We start from the raw sequence: 26167 nt of genomic DNA, 5'->3' as shown, positions 1-26167 counted from the left end.
GTGATCAGCTCTCCTATCGGTAGCGAATCTATCCGCCGACAAAAAACCTCTGTCGCGTCCTTTGGCCCTTTCATAGGGAAAAAACCGACCCCTTGAAGACCGTCGATCTGTGTCGAAATCATTCTTTAATTTCTCTTTACTCTTCTCCCGGACCCGACCCTTGGCCGATGCCGGGAAGCCGAGCTAATCATCCTCAATGCTTATCTTCGACTCGTACCAGTTGTGAGCATCCGCTCATGTTGTTGCCTGGAACTCGAGCAAACTTTCTTTCAATTTTCGGGAAGCATCGAAACTTCTCGAATTCAACCCTTTAGTAAATGCCTCTACTGCCCATTCGTCTAGTATGGCCGGGAGAAGCATCCTTTCTTTCTGGAATCAGGTCACAAACTCCGGCAATAATTCGGACTCTCCTTGTGCAATCCTGAATATGTCGTCCTTTCGGGCATGTACCTTTCTGGCCCCGGCATGGGCCTTAATGAAAGAATCCACGAGCATCTCGAAAGAATTTATGGAATGCTAGGGCAAGAGTGAATACCACGTTAGGGCCCCCTTCGTGAGGGTCTCCCCGAATTTTTTCAATAAGACTAACTCAATCTCGTACTGAGCTAAATCGTTTCCCTTCACCACCATTGTATAGTTGGTGATATGCTTCCGAGGATCTAAAGTCCCATCATATTTCGGTAAGTTTGGCATTTTTAACCTCTTCGGGATAAACTCTAGTACCGTGCTTGGTTTGAACGGCAATTGGGTGTACTTCTTTTAACCCGGTCCTTTCAATACTGGTGGTGCACCCGGAATTTGATCCATTCGGGCATTTATTTCCCTCATAAACTGCATGAGTCAGGTTTTAAATGGATCATTTTCGTTGTTGTTACCGGAACCGTTACCGTCCCCCCCAGCTCTGTCAAAGCCTACTTTTCCCCTCGAGGTGTTATTGTCGACTCTCTGCGTTGTTTGATTTACGGGAACACCGGGAGGAACTGGACCTCGTCCATTCGCGTTGTTGGAAGCACCCAACAATGCCTACCTTAATTCTGTCATGACCTGATCCTGTCATGAGAGATGACCCATTATGACTTTTTGTTGTTCCCTCAGGATCCTTACGGTTTCAGCGACGTGATCGTCTAGCATCATCGGGAGTTGCTTCTTGAACATGTCACGGGTACTACCTATCGTGAACTAGCGTGGTCTCATCCCTCTCGTTGCGAGTATCGCTGATATAATCTTCATGCTGAGGCTGATTTCCCTGGGCCTCAACGTTATGTGCGATATTGACATCGTTATGTGCCATTTTTCTATGGTTTTTGCTAAGAACAAAGAATCAAACAGGTTAGAAGTAGATGCAAGGATCAACTGAATTACATAACTGTCTATGCCCCACGGTGGATGCCAAACTGTTTACCCATAAAACGGTACCGTTGAATTTATACGTATTTATAGACAAGTGAATCGATTTGATCCAATAATGATAAATAAATTCAACATAAATCTGATACTTAGCGCTAAAATCGAGATAAGATAGTAGAAATCTTGATTCCAAGAGCAGAGCTTCCGGAGGCAGTAATGACAAGGTAAATAAGCAAGAAATTAAAATGTTATTGAGCTTTGAATAGAGTATATTGTATGCTTGTCAGAAAATTCGTGTCCCTTACAATGAATGTAGAGCTCACTATTTATAGTTGCACATAGGGAACAATGTCCTAGGATCAAGCCCCTCTTTAATGATAATTATGAGGGTCATTGAAGAATGAGTAACGGTAGGCAGTGAATGCCATATTCTCTGTAAGACTGTAACGGACCATGTGCTTAATGTTGTAGAATATTCTCCATTAAATGCTACTGGGTGACAGACATTTAATCTGCCTTTGTGTATACCATTTATTTCGGTAACAAACGAGGTTGCTGTCTTCGACCCTGATTATCTTCTGTCTTCGGTCCCATGTGTCGCTTTATCATGCGAGCATTAAATATGAGCATATTTTACCCTATACAGTCCCCTTTGTTTCATTATGTTTTTTTCTGGATGCATGTTAAGACTTATACTTTTGAAGATTTGGTGAGAAAAAGGAATTGAAGCCATATCTTGAGAGTTCAAATTATACAATTACTAGTGTATTTGTCCACGCTTCGCGCGGTCATTAAAAATAAAATTATATATATATATATATATATATATATATATTTGTGAAAATTGAATAAAATCAGAAATATTAAGCATTTTCAATGACACTATGGTTGCAATTTCCATACCTTCTTAATATATGTATATATAAGTTTTTTTTTTAAAAAAAATCCTGTTCAGATGTTTCTCCTTACATAAAAAAGAATGTAAAATTATAATACAGATAAAAAAGTTAAAATACAAACAAAGAAATTTGCACATGATGAAAAAATATTTTTTTTTCTTACATTCTGGCTCATCTTCATGCAGGTTGTTTTTCCCCATAATTTTTGGCCTTTAATTCTCTCAGCATAAGCTTCTGACTATTCCAAATTGAAATTTCTGGAAGCTCCTCCTTGAAAATCAGTTTGCAATTTAACTCTACAAAACTCTATAATAGCCTTCTTAGTTGGCCTTTGTTTTCCCATTATCTCATCCTTAAAGCAAATAAAAACAATTAATCTTGCCGTGTGCCTTTGAATTAATACTCGAAACACAGAATTGCAAAATGATGCACTGTCATTTTATGATTATTGGAGCCGTAGAATTGAAAAAGCCAATTATAAACGATTAAAAAAGTCAATAGACTTACAATGTTTATGCCTTAAAATCAACTTCCTCCCCTCCCATGAAAAATGAAGTCCCAAGAGAAAGAAAAAGCAGGGAAAATATAACTCGTTTAACTGTATGTTTTAACATCTCAAATGGGAAACCAAAAGATATGCAACTCAATCGTAGAAGGTTCTCTTTGTCTATATAGTATCATATAAATCTTAATTCTTTCTACTATAGATAGAGTATACTACATATGAACCTTTTCAACGGCTGATCAATCAACCCCAAAGAGCTTCCACTGAAATTCACAGCTGATAACAAAACTTCTTCCTACCTGCGGCATCCGACAATTAAGTGTCAATTCAAGTAAATAGAATTACTACTACTAAATAAGATGGTACTGGTTGAAAACAAAACTAAAAAAGAAGAAACACAAAAATATTCATTTCACCATCAAACACACATCAATCAATTAAATTCAATTTTTTGGTAATCATTATTATTACTTGACAATCATGTTGAGTGTTATATACGAAGATAAAGAGAAAAAAAAATATTTCCATGGTCTGTCTTGTGTTCACAAGTCGCAACTCTCATGTGAAATGCATTTATGAATCACTCTTTGTCTAAATGTAAAATGCCCTAGATACCGTTGTTCTTGGTATTGCGATTTAATCCACACCTTCTCTACTACTTCCACCGAAAGGAGTACCGCAGCTACCTCTTCATTCACCTCTCTCATCCGGCGTCTCAATAATGGAGGATTCACAAAACTCTCCTTCAACTTTCTTAAGAATTTTGTGCCAACAAATATATTGGTTAAGAATAGTTTCCACTTTCTTAACTAATTAGTACATTATATTTGCTGAGGATGAAACGTAACTTTTAACAATATTTATGAATTCATAAAATGCAATAAAGAATAGCAAGATGAAAAAAAGCCTTGAAAAGTAACGTTCTTTATCATTTATTTCCATCCCATTTACTTTAGTAATTATTTAGGCACTTTAAGTCTCCTCTAATTCCATCTTCAAAGCATAAAAGAGCATGAAACTGGTAAAGAAGGATAAAAAATAAAAAAATAAAAAAAGGAAAAAATAAATAGATAGGATCCTTGACGTGCCAACTCATCTCCTATTTTATATATATATATATATATATATATATATATATATATATATATATATATATATATATATATATATATATATATATATATTCTGCATAATCTTTTTTATTTTTTTAAGATGAAATAGTCTTAAAATTATGAGGGTGAATGGGAAATGGAGGGAAAATGAAATTTTTGAGTAAAATTTTAAGTTTTTTCCTCTTGACAATGAGACATTGTCCCATATTGGAAGAGGAAAAGATTTTTGGTGGGTATATATATAATTGCTCTTCTTGTAGCTCTTAAAGAGTTAAGACGAAAGCAAGCCTCGCGCCGTCGTCGTATTTTCCAATCCGTGTATTGACCACCAGGCAGCCGCCTAATGCTCTTCCCACCATGAATGTGCTTGCTCCACAAACAAGCTAATGCTTGCTCCACCATGGAGGGTGGACGATTGTTCTTCTTCAACACTGGCTGCTATATATATGTGCAGCAGCTGTTGAAGAAAGACACATAATACACAAGACTGAAATCGCTCAACAGATTTGGCTAAACATTGCACTCCTTCCTCTCAGCATTTTCATACGATTTTCTGAGTTTCTACTCCTTCGTTCTGCATTATTTTTTAACTTCAAACAAAGCAACTGTAAGTGTGATTTGCTACCGAACTTTGTGTTCGCTGAAACACTGGGGTTTGAAGTACCGCTACACCAGTGTGTGATTCGTTCTATCCTGGGAGGAAATAATCCATTACCTTGGGTACTAGGAGGGGATTAAATTCCTTAAGGAAACACTGTGAATTCAGTGGGCTCGAATTAATTACTGTTTCATTACGATAACTTATATTTTGCAGAATTATTATTTACAAATATAGCAATATTGGCGGGAATAACAATCTTAAGGAATTTTAATATTTATTTATGTATTTGTGTTATTCTTATTATTCTGCAAACTAAAACCTTTGTGGTTTTGTGTACTCCCGTTTTGGAGAGTAAAGCCTTCGTGGCGTTTTGTTAGAGATTAAAATCTACGTGATTTTTACTCCAGTTTGAAAACGTGTAATAAATGTTTGTAGAGAAAAAAATGACGGGTGAAAACGAAAACCAAGCTGTTCCGATGGTGACTGCCAATGCATCGACAAGCCGAACACCGGCGTTGACACCGGCAGAAAAACCCGGAAAATTTTTTGGGATTGATTTCAAGCGCTGGCAGCAGAAGATGTTCTTCTACTTAACTACGTTATGTCTACAGAAGTTCATCAAGGAAGATGTTCCTGATCTGCCAGATAAAACTCCAGAGAATTAACGCTTTATCGTGATTGAAGCGTGGAAGCATTTTGATTTTTTATGCAAGAATTATATTCTTAGCGGACTGGATGATAATCTGTATAATGTATACAGTAGCGTGGAGACGTCAAAAGAATTGTGGAATACGCTTGAAAAGAAATATAAAACTGAAGATGCTGGGATGAAGAAATTCGTTGCCGCAAAATTTTTGGACTACAAAATGGTAGATAGCAAGTCTGTTATTACCCAAGTCCAGGAGTTGCAAGTGATTATTCATGATCTATTGGCTGAAGGTCTTGTCATCAATGAAGCATTCCAAGTAGTAGCAATGATTGAGAAGTTGCCTCCGTTGTGGAAGGACTTCAAAAATTATTTGAAACACAAACGAAAGGAAATGTCCCTTGAAGATCTCATTGTTCGGTTGAGAATCGAAGAGGACAATAAAGCTGCTGAAAGGAGAGGCCGTGGAAATTCAACAATAATGGGAGCAAATATTGTTGAAGATAACAAAAAGAGGAAGAAGGCTTCTGGTCCGAAATACAACCCAAGCAAGAAGCGGTTCAGTGGAAACTGCTACAACTGTGGGAAAATCGGACACAAATCTACGGAGTGTCGTGCTCCGAAGAAAGACAAGAAAAGGGGTCAAGCAAACATGGTAGTAAACCATGATGATGTTGATAACTTGTGTGCCATGCTTTCTGAATGTAACTTGGTGGGAAATCCTAAACTGTGGTGGTTTGATTCAGGAGCCACTCGCCATGTTTGTGCAGTTAGAGAAGCTTTTGCTACTTATGCTCCTGCTGGACCCGGAGAGACAGTTTATATGGGAAATGCTTCAACAGCAAAAGTTGAAGGATATGGGAAGATATTTCTGAAAATGACTTCTGGCAAGGTCATGACTTTGAACAATGTCCTTCATGTTCCCGAAATGAGAAAGAATTTAGTCTCTACTGGACTTCTTGTTAAGCATGATTTTAAGTGCATTTTTGTATCCGACAAGGTTGTCATAAGTAAGAATGAAATATTTGTAGGAAAAGGTTACCTCACCGAGGGCCTTTTCAATCTGAATGTAATGGTTGTGGAAAACAATAATAATATTTCAGCTTCTTCTTACTTACTTGAGTCAAATGATTTATGGCATGTACGTTTGGGTCATGTCAATTATAAAACCTTGCGGAAAATGATTAACTTAGAAGTACTGCCTAAGTTTGAATGCGAAAAATCAAAATGTCAAACATGTGTGGAATCTAAGTATGTTAAACATCCTTATAAGTCAGTTGAAAGGAATTCAAATCCTTTAGACTTAATTCACACAGATATTTGTGACATGAAGTCAATACCATCTCGCGGTGGAAAGAAGTATTTCATAACTTTTATTGACGATGGTACTCGATATTGCTATGTTTACTTACTAAATAGTAAAGATGAAGCAATAGACGCATTCAGGCAATACAAAAATGAAGTTGAAACGCAACTTAACAAGAAAGTAAAAATGATAAGAAGTGATAGGGGTGGTGAATATGAATCTCCTTTTGAAGAAATATGTTTAGAATATGGAATTATTCATCAAACAACAGCCCCTTACACGCCCCAATCTAATGGGATTGTGGAAAGAAAGAATCGCACATTAAAGGAGATGATGAATGCGTTGTTAATAAGTTCTGGTTTGCCACAGAACTTGTAGGGGGAAGCCATTCTTACGGCTAATCGAATATTAAATCGAGTGCCCCATAGCAAAACACAATCCATTCTATATGAAAAATAGAAAGGAAGGAAGCCCAACTTGAATTATTTTAAAGTGTGGGGGTGTTTGGCAAAAGTATAAGTTCCTAAACCCAAAAGGGTAAAGATAGGACCGAAAACCGTTGATTGCGTTTTTATAGGATATGCGACAAATAATAAAGCATATCGATTTCTGGTTCATAAATCAGAAAATCCCGACATTCATAATAATACGGTTATAGAATCAGATAATGCTGAGTTCTTTGAAAATATATATCCGTATAAAAAGGAATGTGAGTCGTTTGGTGAAGGATCTAAACGACCTCGGGAAGAAACAAAAGAAAGTACATGTAATCAGGAGGATCCAAGACGTAGTAAACGTCAAAGAACGTCTACTTCATTTGGACCAAATTTTGTGACTTTCTTATTGGAGAATGAGCCTCAAACATTTAAAGAAGCTATGACTTCTTCGGAATCATTGTTTTTGAAAGAGGCAGTCAATAGTGAAATAGAATCCATATTAAACAACCATACATGGGAATTGGTTGATCTTCCTCCTGGAAATAAACCTTTGGGTTCTAAATGGATTTTTAAGAGAAAAATCAAAGATGATGGCACTATTGATAAATTCAAGGCAAGGCTCGTAGTCAAAGGGTATAGACAATGAGAAGGTCTAGACTACTTTGATACATACTCTCCAGTTACAAGAATTACGTCCATACGGATGTTAGTAGCATTAGCTGCAGTGTATGGTCTTGAAATTCATCAAATGAATGTTAAGACGGCCTTCTTAAATGGAGAGTTGGAGGAAGAAATTTACATGGAACAACCTGAAGGGTTTGTGGTTCCAGGTAAAGAAAAGAAGGTATGTAGACTTGTTAAGTCTCTTTACGGACTAAAACAAGCACCCAAACAATGGCATGCGAAATTTGATCAAACAATGTTGTCAAATGGTTTTAAGATAAATGAATATGATAAATGTGTGTACATTAAAAATGTTCCAAATCACATAGTCATTGTTTGCCTATATGTAGATGATATGCTGATAATGAGTAATGACATTGCCAACATAAATGCTACTAAGCGTATGCTCAATAGCAAGTTTGATATGAAAGACTTGGGAGTTGCTGATTTAATTCTGGGAATTAAGATCCATAAGACTCCTCAAGGTCTGGCATTGTCACAATCTCATTATATTAAGATAGTATTTGAAAAATTCAAGCACTTGGGCTTTAAAGTTGCAAAGACTCCAATTGACGTGAATCTTGCATTAGCAAAGAATAAAGGCCAAAGCATATCACAATTGGATTATGCTCGTGTGTTGGGATGCTTAATGTATATCATGAATTGTACACGACCAGATATAGCTTGTGCTATAAGTAAACTGAATCGATATACGAGCAATCCAGGCCAATCTCATTGGATGGCAATGAAACGAGTTTTGGGATATTTAGAACATACCCAGAACTTTGACTTGCACTACAGTAAATTCCATGCGGTGATTGAGAGATACTGTGATATAAATTGGATCACCGGTTCAACTGATTCTAAGTCCACGAGTGGATATGTATTCACTATTGGTGGAGGAGCGGTATCTTGAAAGTTGTCCAAACAAACATGTATTGCCCGCTCTACAATGGAGGCTGAATTCATAGCCTTAGATAAAGCCGGTGAAGAAGCTGAATGGCTCCGCAATTTCTTGGAAGACATTCCATTTTGGCCCAAACCATTGGCACTAATATGCATACATTGTGATAGTCAAGCGACAATTGGAAGGGCTGGGAGCGTTATGTATAACGGTAAATCTCGTCATATACGACGAAGACATAAAACCGTTAGGCAATTACTCTCTAGAGGAATTATCACGATTGACTATGTAAAGTCAAGTGATAATGTGTCGGATCCACTTACAAAAGGCCTAACTAGAGAGGTAGTTGAGAAATCATCAAGGGGAATGGGGCTATGGCCGAGAACAAGTCATTGTGGCGGTAACTCTACCTAGAAGACTGGAGATCCCAAGATCTAGGTTCAAGGAGATCAAACAAAGTCATTAATGACGGTTCAACATTGTCAAATAAAATTTTAGTCCGTTCTCGTAATGAGACAATATTCAGTACCAAGGATAAAGCATTAAGGCTTTTTAATGATTTCTAAATTTGATACGGGGTATATCAAATAGTGCATCTACAGGATGACACGTTTAGGAATTACCTATGTAAGTGTGAAGTGTTAGCCGCTTCAAGGAGAACTTTGTAAGGCCAGTTCTCTACGCACTTATGAAACCAGGCAGTGTTCATGGCTGAAACGAACACAACAATGAGAAACAAAGACGGTTAAGGGTTGATTGTGTGACTTATGGTTGTCTAGGTATACACCAAAGATCGACGGTTCAAAGATATCAAATCTACCGATTGACCGAGTATATCCGACATAAGTTTACTACGGAAAGTTCAAAGGGAAACCTACTTATCCAGATGCGATTAATCCTTGCTTGTAAATCACACAGTTTTTCCATGCATACTTCCGTGATATAGCCATTCCCCATTCATGTGGGGGATTGTTGAGGTTTTTTATTTTTTTTAAGATGAAATAGTCTTAAAATAAGGGTGAATGGAAAATGGAGGGAAAATAAAATTTTTGAGTAAAATTTTAAGTTTTCCCCTCTTGACAATGAGACATTGTCCCATATTGGAAGAGGAAAAAATTTTTGGTGGGTATATATATAATTGCTCTTCTTGTAGCTCTTAAAGAGTTAAGAAGAAAGAAAGCCTCGCGCCGTCGTCGTCGTCGCTCGCTCGGCTCGGCTTCGGCTACGGCTACGGCTACGGCTACTGCTACGGCTTCGGCTTCGGCTTCGGCTTCGCCTTCGGATTCGGATTCGGATTTGGATTTGGATTTGGATTTGGATTTGGTCAAATGATCGATTAATTTTTTGGACCAAATTTATTTGTTAATAGTAAATATTAACGTAAAAATATCCGCATTTGTAACGGATATTTTCCAATCCGTGTATTAACCACAAGGCAGCCGCCTAATGCTCTTCCCACCATGAATGTGCTTGCTCCACAAACAAGCTAATGCTTGCTCCACCATGGAGGGTGGACGATTGTTCTTCTTCAACACTGGCTGTTATATATATGTGCAGCAGCTGTTGAAGAAAGATACACAATACACAAGACTGAAATCGCTCAACAGATTTGGCTATACATTACACTCCTTCCTCTCAGCATTTCCATACGATTTTTTGAGTTTCTACTCCTTCGTTCTGCATTGTTTTTTAACTTCAAACAAAGCAACTGTAAGTGTGATTTGCTACCGAACTTTGTGTTCGCTGAAACACTGGGGTTTGAAGTACCGCTACACTAGTGTGTGATTCGTTCTATCCTGGGAGAAAATAATCCATTACCTTGGGTACTAGGAGGGGATTAAATTCCTTAAGGAAACACTGTGAATTCAGTGAGCTCGAATTAATTACTGTTTCATTACGATAACTTATATTTTGCAGAATTATTATTTACAAATACAGCAATATTGGCGGGAATAACATATTCGGCTGGAAAAGTCTCATGGGGAAATACATCTTTACGTTTCAACTTTGTAGTTTATTTACTTTTTCTCGATCGGTACTTGTAATTAATTTACTTGTCAAATGGCAATCACAAGAAGTCTTGTTAAATAACATCAACCGAGAGCTTTAAATCAAGGAGGAACTAAGTGCACGGTTAGCCATTAATTTGAGATGTTTTTACTCTTTTGTTATTGTTTAAAATGTATTTACTCTTTAGTTAGTGCTTAATAAATTTTTATTCGCTTGAATAAAAATACCCATGTGGTAGACATGTGTGCTGTGTAAATATTAAGGACATGGTGTCCTTAACTTCATGAGTATTGTGTAAATATTAAAGACAAAGTGTCCTGTATTTGCACCTTTTGTTAATAAACTTTAGGATATCGTGTTCTTAACTTCATATGTACAGTATAAATGTTAAGGACATGGTGCCCTTAACTTCATGTGTGCAGTGTAAATGTTAAGGACGTAATTGACTTGTATTTGCACCTTTTGTTGTTAAACTTTAGGACATCATGCCCTTAACTTCATATGTGCAGTGTAAATATTAAGGACACGGTGTCCTTAACTTTATGTGTGTAGTGTAAATGCTAAAGACATAATGTCCTTAACTTTATAAGTGTTGTGTTAATATTAAGGACATGATGTTCTTAACTTCATGATTGTTGTGTAAATATTAAGGATAAAGTATCTTGTATTTGCACCTTATGTTGTTAAACTTTAGGACATGGTATCCTTAACTTCATGAATGTTGTGTATAAATTAAGGACATTTCCTTAACTTCACGGGTGTTGTGTAAATATTAAGAACAAAATGTCCTTAATTTTTACACAACACTCGTGAAGTTAAGAAAATTATGTCCTTAGCGGTCGTTTGATTACAGGTATTAAGTGGGATATCCGAGTACAAAAATTGGGATTAAATTTATTTCATGTTTGGTTACTGGTATTAAATAATACTGGTATAATTTTATACCAAATATTGGTATAAACTTATCCCATATTGGAGGTGGAATAAGAATACCAGGATTATAATCCCTTGGATAAACATTTCGTAAAGACAAAATTACCTCTTAAAAAGCCTTTTCACTGCATCAGTACACGTTTGTTTTAGCTTTAGTTTCTGCACTTATTTTAGTTTCAATTTCTGCATATTTTAATTTCAGTTTATAGTTTTTAAGTTTCAGTTTAGCAGATTTTAGTTTCAGTTTCTGCACCTTCTTTTTTTTTTTTTTTTTTTTTTTTTGCACATTTCTTGTATTTTTTTGCACTGTATTTGAGTAATTTTTCCATAGTTCCTCCATTTTTCTCAGTTTCTGCATCATTTATGCATTCTTGGTGCACAGTTTCTGCATAATTTCTGTGTTTTTCTGCTATGTGTTTACATTTTGTTCTGCATTTTTCTGCACTCTTTCTGCATAGTTTTTGCAGTTTTCTGTGCAATTTCTGCATAGTTTTTGCATTTTTCTGCATTGATTCTTCACTCTTTTGCATAGCTTCAATATTTTTCTGCATATTTCTACACTATTTTAGCTTCAGTTTGTGCACTTCTTTTGCAACAGTGCAACAAGAATATAATTTTCTTGCATCTTGGATGGTATGAAGTAATGTCTTTGATTTTTCCCAATTTTGTCAGTTCGGGTTTGGACAAGAGTGAGTTGCTCTGGTGTGGTGGTGAGCTCCCTCCAATTCCAACCAAGATGTTGTGAGCTCGAGTCACCCCAAGAGCAAAGTGGAGAGTTCTTGGAGAGAGGGAGCTGAGGGTCTATCGGAAACAGCCTCTCTACCCAAGGGTAGGGTAAGGTCTGCGTACACACTATCCTCCTCAGACCACACTAGTGGAATTATACTGGGTTGTTGTTATTGTTAGTTGGGGTTTGGATTTTGATAAAGCTTTTTAGTGGAGTTGAGTATTTGAGTTTAGTATAATAAGAAAAGATTGTTGGGTGGAGTTTTTTGTTAAGAAAAATATTGTTTAAGTTTGTATTAGTCCTGAAATATCTAAGGTTAAAATAGGAAATGGAATTTTATCCAAGTTTATCCAACTTTAAACCAAACACATGTTTTGGATTATATATGTTATATCCCAGTTTTAATCCAATGAACCAAACAAAGTAATAGCACTAAGTAACCCAAGGGATTATTTATTCCAAGATTATAATCCTAGGATTATAATCCCGGAATAATTCTATCCGCGAACCAAATGACCCCTTAATATTTATTGAAGAAAGGATAAAAACGTCTTTTCGTATTAATTTTAATAGAATAGTGGATATTTTTGCTCAACATTAAAAATACTAAATAAAAACTAAACAACGCGTTAAAAAGTGGCTATCCCAAATAATTTCTACTGAATCAAGTTGGTGCAATCTATTTTTACCATTTCCAGAAGGAAATCCTTGTGAAAGAAAAAACAAACAAAAGAAATCGAAAAGCTCCTAAAAGTAAAGCAATAAAGGAGAGTTAAAGGGGGAAAAAGGAATTGTCAAGAATGGGATTCGAACCCATGCCCTTTCGGACCAGTACCTGAAACTGGCGCCTTAGACCAACTCGGCCATCTTGACTATATAACCTCTTTCGTTAATTATTCTTTATATATTGATATACACTAAATTATTCCCTTCTTTTCGTTACTTTCATGATCTTCATTGTATGAGAACGTACCATGTGTTGTTAATCAACTTGAATGAGCACACTTTTATCGTTTAACATATGCAAATAATTTACAAAATCTCATAATGGTATGCTAATAGTATACAACCATCATGTGGTTTACCACTGTGCTTTTCAGGTAGATTGTTTGAATGGTTATACTTTATCACATATACATTGCTGAAAACAAAATCATGTAACTTCAAATCCCGCATCTACCATGCATTAAACAACTAACACTCACGGTATTTTGCTTTTCTTCACTCAATTTTAAAACTATATATGACTCTTTTCTTTTCCAATCAAATTTGAGAAATATATCATTCACATTGTATACGGTCAAAACCGAGTTTGTTCTCGTGTGACTGATCGAGTTTGGGGAATCATGGACCGAGGTTCGTCATTATAATATCGAGCTATGATGTGAAGTCGGGCTGTTGAGTTCGAGCCCAAGAAACCGACCAAGGTCGGGATCGGCCGAGATCGATATCGAGCCCAGATAGAGGTCGAGATCGGAGACCCAGAGACCGATCAAGTACCGAGAACAAGTCAAAGTCGAGCTCGAAAACCATAGCTCGAGTTGATATCGAGCTCGAGTCCTAGAGACCGATCGAGCTCGAGTCAAGGGACAACAAAGCCGTTATAGCCGCACTAAGGGAGAGAATCTCGGCAGAAATCAAGGAAAAGCTAATTGATTAATTTATCATGGGATCCCCACTATGTATTTTTAATTATATCTAAAGTAGGATTCCTCTATTATATTAGAGTGACTGCCATTTGTAAGGCGGCAGGGATTCATTGATTCACAGATTGGAATACTCGTTCATACACTCCACATTCAGAGATTATAGAGATTTACACAACTTATAGCAAATATTGTCATTCTTTGGGCTTTATTTATTGTTTCATCTGTTCGTTTAAGCAAATATTTTTTGCTCTATTTGGGTTTGTATTCATCTCTTTTTACAGTCACTAGTCGATACATTTTTACTTATCCTTCCAATTTGTACCAATTACACCACGTATCCTTCGAACTACGTATAAATTCAACTCTATCCATTTTTCGAGTAAATAGTTTGGCGCCCACCGTGGGGCTAAGGATAACATTGGTTATTTGGTACGAATCTCTGCAAAATACACTATTTTACACTTTCTCTTGGAAGTGTATTTGATTTTAGGTTAAAAACGACGAACTCTCAATTAATGGCCCTACCTATCGACAACGAAGCTGGCCTTCAAGATGAGAATAACAATCTGACTCCCGGGGATGAAAGGCCACTCGTCGACCCCATTGGAACTTGAGCCGTAGATCCAATCAACATTAATTCGCATGTGGCCATTGACTCAAACCAACGTTCTGACCCAGAAAACAACATTCATGGTGGAACTCGATCTGTAGTTCGAAATACACAAAATGCTGGAGAAGGCGGGATCAACCTGCGTATGATTTTCAAAATGTTGCAAGCTCAACATATAGCAAATAGCTCAGATGCAGAGCCAAACCCAGACACCAAGCAGGGCTGATCCCGGTCCACCCCGAGAAATCACCCACAAAACGGGGCCAACTGTAGTAAGATCGAATGAACAAGAATCGGGGACTAATCCCGAAAATTATTAGGATGCTCGAGGAACTGACAAAACGAATTGAGTCAGGAGAAAAGAGGATTGAAGCAAACGACAAAAAAGTAGAAACTTATAACTCCAGGGTTGATCAGATCCCGGGGGCACCACCGGTATTGAAGGGCTTGGATTCCAAAAAATTCGTACAAAAGCCTTTCCCCCGAGCGCGGCTCCCAAACCGATTCCCAAGAAGTTCCGCATGCCCGAAATTCCTAAATATAATGGAACGACCGACCCCAACGAACATGTCACCTCTTACACATGTGCCATTAAAGGGAACGACCTAGAAGATGGCGAGATCGAATCTGTATTATTAAAGAAGTTCGGTGAAACCCTATCAAATGGCGCAATGGTATGGTATCATAATTTACCACCTAACTCTATCGATTCTTTTGCTATGCTTACAGATTCTTTCGTAAAAGCACATGCCGGAGCCATAAAGGTCGAGACCAAGAAGTCAGACCTTTTCAAAGTAAGGCAGAAAGATAACGAGATGCTAAGAGAGTTCGTATCTCGTTTCCAAATGGAACGAATGGATCTACCACATGTCACGGACGATTGGGTTGTTCAAGCTTTCGCTCAAGGACTAAACGAATGAAGCTCGATGGCTTCACGACAGTTGAAGCAAAACTTGATCGAGTACCCGACTGTTACCTGGGCTACACAATCGATATCAATCAAAGATTAGAGTCGAAGACGACCAGTTAGGTTCTGGGTCCGTTATTAAAAGGGACATCGACCGAGAACCAAGGTCGAACAAAGACTGATACCGACTGTATAACAGAGATTGCAGGGGCAATGAATTTGCACGCAACCCAGTACGAGGCAAAAAGAGAAGCGATCGAGGCCAAGGATCTCGGCTGCTGATAAAAAAGAATGGGTTCGACAGGCATACTGGACCTAAGGAAGCATCACAATTATCAGAATATAACTTCAACATCTATGCGTCCACCATCGTGTCGGCTATCGGATGTATCAAAGATACTAAGTGGCCTCGACCTCTGCAGTCCGAACTAGGGCTGGGCATATATCGGGTAAAACCAATAACCTGAACCATTAATTATTTATTAGGTTATTGGGTTAACGGTTCGGTAACGGTTTAGAACTGTTTTCACTATTGGGTTATCGGTTCGGGCCTCGGTTTGGCAATTCTGTTATTGGGTTAACCGATAACCCAATAAGGATTAACGAAATTATTACTTTACCCTTAAGTATATACATATGCAGATATGCTATGGCTTCATTCTTTCCTATTCTTTCTCAGCCTCAGCCGCATTCTTCAAAGTTCAGACTCTTCACTCTTCAATTGCTTCACAATTCACATTTCTCAGCTGCATTCTTCAGCTTCATCTTCATTCTTCGTGTAAGTTTTTAGTTGCTTCATCTTCATTGTCTACATAGAACTTCATTGTCTAGGAAATCGTAGAATCAGCTTTAAGAATGAAAAACTTTTGAGAATATTAATTGTAAAATCACAGAGAAAGTAGGTGTAGGATAAATCAATATGTATTTTGTTCAGTTGCCTTATGTCTAGATTCTTTTAATTTGTTTTTAAGATTTTGTCATGAAAATAGAACCTTACTGGTAGTGCATTCACCTATCAAAAGAAATTACTGGTACTGCAGTGTGCAGTCAGTAGTAACATATTTGATTAGAAACCCTAAACGTGTGGGCCGAGTCCTAGTCAAACCCGGAACGAATTAAGTCTTCAAAACTCGAATTGGGCTTGGCTTCAGGCCTGGCGTCGCCAGCCTAATGCCTGGAATTTGGCTGGCCTCGCCAAATAAAGCCTGGTCCAGCGTGGCCTTAGGCTGGCCTCCCCAGGCTAAAGCCTGGTCCAGCCTGGCCTTTGGCTGGCCTCGCCAGGTCTCTCCTTTTCACTGTTCTCGAGCACACTTTCAACGTTTAAGTATCCATTTTGCTTTACTTTCATCTCCAATTCACCTACACATAAAATAGACTCCATTATATACAAATAAAGTGTAATCATTAAAGCATGTAAAATGCAAGGCACATAATGTACAAAATTATGGAATTATAGCCATACATCAGATTGCATTGGAATAACCATGCATTACATTGCTCTTTTCTTTTTAACTTGAATTTGAACTATTAGTACTATGTTTGGACTTGTTAATCTTAAGGTGAAATTGCTACTACTTTGTATTGTTATTAATATGTTTGAACTATTAGTTGTGTTTGATTCTATCGATGTCATCCCTACTCTTTAGAACAATTGGACAACTGTTTGTAGTGTTGAACTATTAGTTGCAAATTTTATGGCTTAGCAGCAACATTATGTTGATGTTTGTAGTGTTGGAAAATAGAAAGTTGTAGCAGCAACATTATGTTGAATATTAGTTGCAGATTCTTTGTTCAATGTAGTGTTTGATTATGTTTGTTGCAGATTCTTTGTTCAATGCAGTGTTGATTACGTTGAATATTAGTTATCGATATAAAACTATTTTAGCACAATTGGTAAGACATGTGATATAACAACTGTATTGCAGGGGTCAGATTAAGTCAAAGCTAGCAGGAAGATTAGCACAATTAGTTGTGTCCACTGTCCAGAACTGATATAAAACTGTTTTATAAAACTATTTTAGTTGTGGCTAGAAACGAGTTTTAAAACTGTTTTACTCTTCTCTTTTTTGCTTAACTCTAGATTGAGTTATCTTATCGGGTAAACCGATAACCGAACCGATAATGATCGATAATCGATTAACCGATAACCGATAACTAATATCTTATCGGTTTGGTTATCGGTTTATCATATTTGTAAACCGATAATCGATATGCTAAACCGATAATATTCATAATCGAATCGAACCGACCGATGCCCACCCCTAGTCCGAACCAGCCCAGAGAAATCCCAATCAAATGTGCAAGTATCATGGCACCCATGGCTACAGAACCAAAGACCGCAGGTAGTTGAGAGAGGAGGTAGCTCAGTTATTCAGTGAAGTGCACCTTCGAGAAGTTTTAAGCGACCGAGCCAAAAACCATTTCAAAAATAGATATTTCAATAGACAGAACTAACAAGAAGAGCCACAACACGTCATCCACATAATCATCGGAGGGATCGATATCCCCTAGGGGCTGGTGCTTAAACGCACTAAGATATCGATTGTAAGAGAGAAGCGGTATTGGACTCAGGATTACACACCTAAAGGAACCTTGTCCTGTAGTGACGAAGACGCGGAAGGAATCATGCAACCCCATAATGATGCACTGGTAATATCTGTAGTTATGAATAAAACTTAAGTTAAGCGTATGTTAATTGATCCAGGTAGTTCGGCCAACATCATTCGATCGAGGGCCGTAGAGCAACACGATCTGCAGAACCAGGTCGTGCCCGCAACCCTGGTACTAAACGGATTCAATATGGCATGTGAAACTACTAAGGGCGAGATAATTTTGCCAATAAGCATAGCTGGGACCATCCAAGAAATGAAGTTCCACGTGATCAAAGGCGATATGAGCTATAACGCCCTGTTCGGGAGGTCATGGATCCATAACTTGAGAGTAGTGCCCTCGACCCTTCACCAAGTTCTAAAATTCCCAACATCGGAGGGAATCAAAACGGTCTACGGGGAGCAACCGGTCGCAAAAGAAATTTTTTCCGTCGACGAAGTGATTCCGATATCATTATTATCATCGACAAAAGGATCAGATTCGAAGGAAAAATGGGACACCAAATAGCAATCACAAACGTCAGCATCGACCCAAATCGAGAAACAGGAGACTGGCGAAGATGATGATTATGGGATCCCTCGATCCTTCATGGTCCCCGATGATTCCGACGCTACCAAATCAACGGTCGATGAGCTGGAGCAAATCACACTAACCAAACATCTGCTCGAGCAAAAGGTATACCTGGGCACAGGGTTAGATCCCGAGCTTAGGAAAAAGCTTATTCAATTTATTATAGCTAACATGAATTGTTTCGCTTGGTCCCACCTTGACATGACAGGGATCCCACCAGAAATAATCACTCATAAACTAAGCTTGGATCCGAAATTCCATCCGGTCAAGCAAAAAAGAAGGCCCTAGTCCGAGGTCAAATATGCCTTCAGCAAGGATGAGGTAACCAAACTTCTTAAAATAGGATCCATTCAAGAAGTAAAATATCCTGAATGGCTAGCTAATGTGGTAATAGTCCCTAAGAAGGGAAACAAACTTAGAATGTGTATAGATTATAAAGAACTGAATAAAGCATGCCCCAAGGATTCTTTTCCTTTGCCTAATAAAGCGGTATTTATCGAGCCCGCCGCTGCTTCATACCCCAAAAGTGGACGAACAACTTTACCTATACTTAGCTATCTCAGAGATAGCGGTGAGTGGAGTTCTGGTTCGAGAAGAACGAGGTACGCAATTCCTTATTTATTATGTCAGTCGAACTTTGGGCGAGCCGAAACTAGATATCTACACTTAGAAAAATTAGAGCTTGCTTTAATAAGCGCCTCTAGGAAACTAAAACCATATTTCAAGTGACATCCGATACATGTTATAACAACTTATCCTCTTTGAAATATTTTGCACAAACCCGAGCTTTCAGGTCTATTGGCCAAATGGGCCAAAGAAATCGGCGGATACGATATCGAGTATCGACCCCGAATCGCAATCAAATCTCAAATCTTAGCGGACTTCGTGGCTAACTTTACGCCGGCCTTCATACCCGAGATTGAAAAGGAACTACTGATAAAATCGGGTACCTCTTCGTGAGTCTGCACCCTCTTTACAGATGGTGCCTCGAACGCAAAAGGGTTCGGACTGGGCATCGTACTAAAATCACCCACATGTAGTGTAGTTAGACAGTCTATCAGAACTACAAAATTGACTAACAATGAGGCCGAGTATGAGGCCGTGATTGCAGGTCTCAAACTAGCTAGAAGCTTGGGAGCTGAGGTCATAGAGGCTAAGTGTGATTCCCTCCTCGTGGTAAACCAAGTTAACGGGACTTTTGAAGTCCGAGAAGATCGAATGTAGAGGTACTTGGATAAATTATAGGTGACTCTACATAGATTTAAGGAATGGACTTTGCAACTTGTACCCCGAGAACAAAACAGCGAGGCTGACGGTCTTGCAAACTTAGGTTTATCGATCGAAGATGACGAACTCAACTCGAGGACTGTTGTACAACTCATAAGATGAGTGATCGAAGAAGGACACGCCGAGATAAAATCCACAAGTTTAACCTAGGATTGGAGAAACAAATATATAGAGTACTTCAAGAACGGGAAGCTTCCATCAGATCCAAAGGAATCGAGGGCTCTGCGCACAAAAGCAGCAAGATTCACCTTGTCCAAAGATGGAACGCTATTTAGGAGGACGTTCGATGGACCACTGGCAATATGTTTGGGACCGGGAGATACTGATTACATCCTACGTGAGATTCACGAGGGCACTTGTGGAAATCATTCTGGTGCCGATTCGTTGGTCCACAAAGTAATCAGAGAAGGATATTATTGGATCGATATGGACAAGGATGCAAGGGAGTTCATTCGAAAATGCGACAACTGCCAAAGACATGCGTCTATGATTCATCAACTCGGGGAGCTACTCCATTCAGTCCTATCTCCATGGCCTTTCATGAAATAGGGAATGGACATCGTCGGCCCCCTCCCACCGGCCCCAGGTTTAGCTCAATTTATTTTGTTTATGACTGATTATTTCTGTAAATGGGTTGAAGCACATGCTTTCGAGAAAGTCAGAGAAAAAGAAGTGTTAGACTTCATTTGGGACCACATCATATGTCGATTCGGGATGCCATCCGAGATTGTATGTGATAATGGAAAATAATTTATCTGCAGCAAAATAACTAAATTTCTCAAGGATCACAAGATCAAAAGGATCCTATCAACACTTTATCATCCCAGCGGGAACGGACAAGCCGAATCGACCAACAAAACCATCATCCAAAATCTTAAACAGAGATTAACCGGCGCTAAAGGAAAATGGAGAGAAATACTACCAGAGGTCCTATGGGCATACCGCACAACATCGAAATCCAGTACCAGAGCAACACCATTCTCGTTGGTTTATGGCGCCAAAGCTCTTATCCCGGTTGAGGTCGGAGAACCTATCATCAGGTTTTGATATGCGACAAATGAGTTGAATAACGAGACCATGAATACGAGCCTAGAATTACTGGATGAAAAACAAGAAGCCGCTCTCGTCCGATTGGCCGCCCAAAACAGCGGATCGAAAGGTACTATAATCGAAGAACCAATCTTCGACATTTTAAAATCGGGGACTTGGTGTTAAGGGAAGTCACCCTTAACACCCGAAATCCGAATGAAGGAAAACTGGGTCCGAACTGGGAAGGACCATATCAGGTTCTCTAAATCGTCGGAAAAGGATCCTACAAGCTCGGTGTGATAAACGGTAAACAACTACCAAACAATTGGAACGTATCGCACCTAAAACGTTACTACTGCTAAGGTACGACCCTCCCATGTTCATTTGTATTTCGAAATTAACACTTGCAGGTGTCCGACCAGAAACAAGGATGAACTCTTCAACTCAAAGCCTTTAGGTCCGAAAGCACGCGTTGCACTCTTTTTCCCTTAGACCGATTTTTTCTCAAATGGATTTTTCGGTGAGGTTTTTAATGAGGAAACCATTGATCGTGCTAACTTATAATAATTCAACAATATTCGAGGCCTCTTTACAATCAACCTCGAATACTGGGGGGGCATTACACTCGAATATATCAAGATCGATGCAAGGAAATGACTTCATGGCAACAGGGTCTCGATAGGAAATATTTGTAAGGGCCAAATAGTCAAACGAACCAGGCCCGCGTAGTTTGCTCGAGCCCTGGCACAAATCATGAACGCATGTATAATTACTTATAAAGAGAAATTTCTTCTTTACCGACATCTCATATCTCAGAAAGATTCTTCTACTTCATGTTCCCGATCTATTATGTAAACAGACTTAAGGGCCGACCATGACCGAAGTTTGAATAAGTACCCCATAAATCGGGGACCGACAATCGAAAAATCGACGAGATCAAGCTCTAAAAAGCCTAAGGGCTACACTAACTCTAGTTCGAGCAAACACTCACCCGACCATAAAGCCTAAGGGCTATATTAATTAGAGTTCGAGCAAACACTCACTCGACCATAGAGCCTAAGGGCTACTCTTACTTCGAGTTTGAGCAAACATTCACTCGACCATAAAAGCCTAAGGGCTACATTAACTCGAGTTCGAGTAAACACTCACTCGACCATTAAGCCTAAGGGCTACATTAACTCGAGTTCGAGTAAACACTCACTCGACCATTAAGCGTAAGGGATACTCTTACTTTGAGTTCAAGCAAACACTCACTCGACCATAAAGCCTAAGGGCTATATTAATTCGAGTTCGAGCAAACACTCACTCGACCATAGAGCCTAAGGGCTACTCTTACTTCGAGTGCGAGTAAACACTCACTCGACCATAAAGCCTAAGGGCTACATTAACTCGAGTTCGAGTAAGCACTCACTCGACCATTAAGCCTAAGGGCTACATTAACTCGAGTTCTAGTAAACACTCACTCGACCATTAAGCATAAGGGCTACTCTTAATTCGAGTTTGAGCAAACAATCACTCGACCATAAAGCCTAAGGGCTATATTAATTCGAGTTCGAGCAACACTCACTCGACCATAAAGCCTAAGGGCTATATTAATTCGAGTTCGAGAAAACACTCACTTGACCACAAAGCCTAAGGGCTACTTTTACTTCGAGTTCGAGCAAACACTCACTCGACCATAAAGCCTAAGGGCTACATTAACTCTAGTTCGAGTAAACACTCACTCAACCATTAAGCCTAATGGCTACTCTTACTTCGAGTTCGAGCAAACACTCACTCGACCATAAAGCCTAAGGGCTACATTAACTCGAGTTCGAGCAAACACTCACTCGACCGTTAAGCCTAAGGGCTACTCTTACTTCGAGTTCGAGCAAACACTCACTCGACCATAAAGCCTAAGGTCTACATTAACTCGAGTTCGAGCAAACACTCACTCGACCATTAAGCCTAAGGGCTACTCTTACTTCGAGTTCGAGCAAACACTCACTCGACCATAAAGCCTAAGGGCTACATTAACTCGAGTTCGAGCAAACACTCACTCAACCATTAAGCCTAAGGGCTACTCTTACTTCGAGTTCGAGCAAACACTCACTCGACCATAAAGCCTAAGGGCTACATTAACTCGAGTTCGAGCAAACACTCACTCGACCATTAAGTCTAAGGGCTACTCTTACTTCGAGTTCGAGCAAACAATCACTCGACCATAAAGCCTAAGGGCTACATTAGTTCGAGTTCGAGCTCGAGGAAACTCTCACTAGACCATTAAGCCTAAGGGCTACCTTAATTCGAGTTCAAGAAATCATTCTCACTCGGCCACAAAGCCCATGGGTTAAATTGATTTAAGTTCAAACTATTGCCCCGAATCGGGGACTACATATCAAGCTTAAAGGCTATTTTACTTCAAAATTTGACCTTTGTACAAATTAACAAAAAAAGTGAGAGATTCAGAAGCTATGAAGGGAAGAAAGTTTTTATACATGTCAAAATCATTTACAAGGGCAAGACGACGCGATCAAAATTCTTTACAAAAGACCAAAACGGTCTTATAAGAAACACAAAAAATATTAAAAGGACTTACTCCTCTTCAGGAGCAGCATCTTCACCCTCGTGGCCTCCTTCGCTCTCAGAACCACTCATACTCCCGGTATCATCATCATCGGGAAAGGCCAACACTCTGGCTTTGGCTTCGAGATATTTTGCATTCTCGATCTCGACTATAAGATCGAAGCCACGAGTGTGGATCTCCTCTAGAGTCTCCCTACGAGATTAACATTTAGCATGCTCGGCAACCCAATTTGTTCGAGCTTGAGCAGCCCCGACAATCTCTTTTGCTCGAACCTGAGCGGCTTCAGCATCGGACCGATAAATAGCCACCATTTCATCAGCATTAGCCATGGCTATTTCGGCCTCCGATTTGGCCGCTGCCAGTTCTGAGGCCAGTCTCTCTCGATCAGAAGTCACTGAGCCCAACCGAGATAGGAAATCCTCGATATTCTTGGCTTTCACCAAGGCTCTCTCTTTCGAGCTTCGAAGTTGGGCCTTGACCGAGGCCAGTTGAGCCCAGGCAGCCTCATTTTCAGAAGCAAGGCGGTCCATGTTCTTTTTCTACTCCTCGACCCCCGCTTTCATTGCGTCCACCTTGGCACGAAACTTCCCAATCATATCGAGCTTTTGCTGAACCTGCGGGACCGAACTGTTAGCCTTCACGCCCAAATTAGTGTCATTAACTTCAAAAACTCTTTTTACCTGCTCGGACAAATTGGTTTGTTCTTTACGAGTTGCTTCTAGCTCGGCTCAAAGTCCTCTTCTTTCTCCTTCCCCCTACTCACTGAGAAGCTTGAAGGTATCTCTCTCCTCATTAAGCCCTCAAATTTTGTCTTCAGAACGGCTTAGCTCCCCTCGGGATCGGAAAAACGCCTCGTGATAGAGTGTAGAAGCCTACAAAAAATAAAAAGAAGTTATACAAAATAAGAAAAATACAAGTATGAAAGTTGACAAAGAGAAAGAGAACTTACCCGATTCAGGGCCTGCTGAGCTTCGTTGAATATACGAGGAATCCCCGCCTTGCCCGAGCTCTTTTTCGAAGCCTCCAAATCGCTCGGACCGGTAGCATCTCCTACTCCAACAAAATAACCATGGAAAGGATCTTACTTTCCATGGGCTCCATCCCCATGATAAACCTCCACAACTTGGGCGTCATGTATCACACACTGGGAAAATGAAGGAAAAGAAGGGGAATCCCCGATCTCTATTGCCCCGATTATGTCTTTCGAGGTGCCGCCTCCATCTCGGAGAAACTCAAACTCGGTTCCTGCACCATCATAAACCGCCTCTTCGAAGGATTCATTGCCCCGATGTAAAACATCCTCGGTCCCCTCGGGAACTCGGTTCGAAGTCTTCTCCTCGACCTTGTCGGACCTGGGTGAAGCAGAATCAATCCCCACAGGTCCCAAAGCTTTAAAAATATCGGTGTCGGCCCGTAGAGGGACAAATCTGGACCTTTTACCTTATTATTATTATTATTATTATTATTATTATTATTATTATTATTATTATTATTATTATTATTATTATTATTATTATTATTATTCTTCCCTTAGACGCAGGACCGATTCCATAGTCAATGGGATTGTGGTTCCCTTGGGCTTTCGGACTGTCCTCTTCTTAGGTTTTTGACCCTCGAAATCCGAGGTCCTTTTTCTCTTACTTTCCTTCAACGACTTTGAGACAGGCGGTAAAACATTTTCACCACCATACGAGGCCCTCATGACTGTATCTTTTTCGAGACCTATGAAGGGAGAAGATAAGTAAACTCATGCTTCGAATAAACATGTCATCTCGAACGACAAACGAATCGGTAGACTAAGATGAAAGCTTACCATGAGTACGAGCTTCCCATCGACCCTTCGACAAATCGCGCCATGAACGCTCGGCAAATGTTAACGTCGAGACCAGGTTTTTGACCTAGTTCTCGAGATGGGGAACCGCACCCGGCATCCAAGCAACGACCGTGTCAAGAAAAACACTGATAAGAAAAGATGAAGAAGTAAAAACAACAAAAACTAAAAATGACATCACACTCACGGTTCATATTTTATTTCTCAGGAAATGGCATACTCTCAGTCGGGATTAAGTCCGAGGTCTTCACTCGAACAAACCGACCCATCCAGCCCCGATCCTTATCTTCATCTATGCTCGACGTGAACTTTGGTGGCACGACGTTGAAGCTTTATCAGCCCACCTGGGTAAAGTCGAGGACTATACAATCTTATAAGGCGGTCGAGGGTGAAGGGAAGCCCATCGATTTTGCTCACAAAAAAATGGATCAAGATCACGATCCTTCAGAAAGAAAGATGAATTTGGCCGAGGGTCACCTGGTGTTTCTTGCAAAAATCGATGATGACTGGATTGAGGGGACCCAACGTGAAAGGGTAAGTGCAAACACTCAGATACCCTTCCACGTGGGTAGTGATCGATTCCTCCGGTGTCGGTATAACAACCTCTTTGTTTGCCCAATTACAATCTTTCTTCACCGCATCAATGAGACTTATCGGTATCGAGCATATATATCTCGATACCGGCTCGCATCGACTGAAAATCGAAGAGGGTTTATCAACTTTAAAATCAAAATCAATAACACATCCCTCGGGAACGAGTTCTTCAAGGCGTGGCTCCACCACCGGTTTCTCATCGGCCGACCAAGATGAGGAAGAAGCCTCTTTCTGAGGAACGTTTTTAGATATCTTGGCCATCTAAATTTAAAAAAACAAAGAAGACGGGAAATTGAAATATTTTAGTATTTGGTGAAGAACAAGCAAAGAAATTTTCAGAACCTTGAAATAGATAATTTTGGAGAAGAGGAAGAACTGTGAAGGTTAGAATGAGAAGAGTTGAAAGTAAAAGTTTAAAATGATG

At 39.4% G+C, this 26167-nt stretch overlaps 1 non-coding gene across 1 annotated transcript; it reads right to left on the bottom strand.

Moving 5' to 3' along the window:
* Positions 1-12882: 12882 nt before the first annotated feature.
* Positions 12883-12963, bottom strand: TRNAL-CAG (transfer RNA leucine (anticodon CAG)). The gene has a single exon. It is a non-coding gene; the product is annotated as a tRNA-Leu (tRNA).
* Positions 12964-26167: the final 13204 nt, after the last annotated feature.

The sequence above is a fragment of the Nicotiana tabacum genome, chromosome 13 (assembly GCF_000715075.1).
Source record: "Nicotiana tabacum cultivar K326 chromosome 13, ASM71507v2, whole genome shotgun sequence".
NCBI classification, from domain to species: domain Eukaryota; kingdom Viridiplantae; phylum Streptophyta; class Magnoliopsida; order Solanales; family Solanaceae; genus Nicotiana; species Nicotiana tabacum.
This window is presented reverse-complemented; position numbering and strand designations above follow the sequence as displayed.